This window comes from Sinocyclocheilus grahami, unplaced genomic scaffold (genome assembly GCF_001515645.1).
Source record: "Sinocyclocheilus grahami isolate Dianchi unplaced genomic scaffold, SAMN03320097.WGS_v1.1 scaffold37.1, whole genome shotgun sequence".
Lineage (NCBI taxonomy): Eukaryota > Metazoa > Chordata > Actinopteri > Cypriniformes > Cyprinidae > Sinocyclocheilus > Sinocyclocheilus grahami.
The window spans coordinates 4,687,660-4,690,052 of NW_015505216.1; positions in this window are offsets into that span (position 1 = coordinate 4,687,660).

Here is a 2,393-nt window from a genome sequence, read left to right on the forward strand (position 1 = left end):
ATTACACACGAGGTTCAGAGCCCGTCACGCTGAAGGGCGTTCCCCGAGCGTTTGCGACGCAGCTCGAGTTCCTGAAGAGGAACAAAGTTATTGTTTACTGATAATCTTGACTTTTTGAACTCAAAAACTGGATCAGTTTGATTTGTGAATGAATTGCTTAGACCAGTTTTGTGAACAAAATCAACAAATTAATTGAAGGAATAAAAGACTTCAAAGAATGTTTGGTCATGAATTGAAAATTGATACATTTTGAAGTTCCACATGAGGCTGATGAAATGAGTATTTTAATGTTCTGTTTCTTCATATTCACCAGGACTTTTAAAAGAGTTATCAAAAGTGACAGTAAAAACTTTTTGCAGATGATTTGTGTTTCAAATAAATGCTGTTCTATTGAACTTTCTTTTTATTGAAGTATCCTAAAGTATCAAATTAAGAAGCATTACATTAATAATAACGAGAAATGTTTATTGAGCAGCAAATCAGTATATTAGAATGATTTCTGAAGGTTCATGTGGCCTCAGACACTGAAGACTGGGGTAATTATGCTGAAAATTCAGCTTTGCCATCACAGGAATAAATGACATTTTAAAACATATTGAAATAGAAAAGTTTTTAAAAATTCTAATAATCTTTTATTATATTACCGGTTTTATTGTATTTTTTTCTGTATCAAATTAATGCAGCCTTGGTGAGCTAAAGAGACTTCAAATAATTACAAATCTTACTGACCTCAAACGTCTGAATGGTAAAATATGTATGGCCTTCTAACTTGCATGTTAATGCAAAGTTGAATTTTTTTATTGTTTCACATGCTAATCTGCTCTTCTGGAAATTTACAACTTTTCAGCGCCCTGGCAAGAAAGTGCTTCGCAAAAAATATATGAATACATTTATGTATAACAACCAGTTGAAATATAATTGGAAAGAAACTGATGAATGAAAAAAATCAGGGAAAGGGATGCTGGGTGAATACCAATTTAGAACAGATAGAAAAGGAATAGAAAAGGTTTTGTGATAATTCGCTGCGGTATTATCAAGCAGATTCTGTATTAAGTGAAGTGCATGTGACATGCGGGGGGACGTGGAGATGGCTGTTAAGTGGTGTGCACGTATGTGCGTGCCTGCGCTCTGTCTCTGTGCTTCTCTGGAGAGAGAAGGACGGTTGATAGGATGGTAATGAAGGAAGAGAGGAGGAGAACAGGAGAGTGCCGTGCTGACACTTATTACTGCGGATGAGAACCACAACGGTGAAACCCACACAAACAATGTCTCACCTCTGAAACCTCTAAAATCCGTGTAAATACACATAACCAGTCACGTCCACAAGCTAATGTATTTCCTGTAACAAATTAAGTGTGTGTAATCATGACAAAATCAGGCACACACACAGTTTATGCCTTTTACTTGCCAGCTTGGCACATATGCCATGCTATTTCTGTGGAGGTTTGCAACAACTACTTATCACTCTGAAGGGTGTCTATGTGTGAGAAGTATGTGATTAACAGCTGAAATAACACCTTGTGGAGACACTGATCTGATGGAGGCATACAACACAAGCGCGCGTGTATGTGTGTGGAGGAGACAGCATTCTTTTACTCTCTTACAGAACATTTATTTTGCCTCTCACTTATTCAAGCCTGCTTTTTGCATGAGACGATTTACAGAAACAATATCTATAATATCAATTTGCATTTACACAAGGGAAATGTAATTCCAAATCATTTTCAAATGTGGCTCATGTGTCTAAAATGTAAAACTGAAATGTGAAATATGTCAACATGAAATCAAAATTGACCTTGTGTGATTCACCATGTATGTTACTACAGTAAGTAGATAGATAGATAGATAGACCTTAACTTTTTAAAAATCTGTCTTTGTTACCTTCAATCAAAATGTCTAACTTTTTCCTTTCATCATTTGAGCTACTGGATAATGTTAGTTATTAAAATTTATATATTCCAGTTAATTCAATGTTTCAGTCAGATATACATTACATTTTCTAAGTAAATGTGTTGCAAATGACATTTCCTGTTGACTTTAATGCATTGCATGTGGTCAGTCAAGTACTGTAACATTTTTTGCATCCAATTTAAATTAGATTCGGTGTCATTAGTTTTTGGCTTTCCAAGCAGATACACAAAACATCTGCCAACAGGAAATTATATTATATATATACAGTGGGTATGGAAAGTATTCAGACCCCCTTAAATTTTTCACTCTTTGTTATATTGCAGCCATTTGCTAAAATCATTTAAGTTAAATTTTTTTCCTCATTAATGTACACACAGCACCCCATATTGACAGAAAAACACAGAATTGTTGACATTTTTGCAGATTTATTAAAAAAGAAAAACTGAAATATCACATGGTCCTAAATATTCAGACCCTTTGCT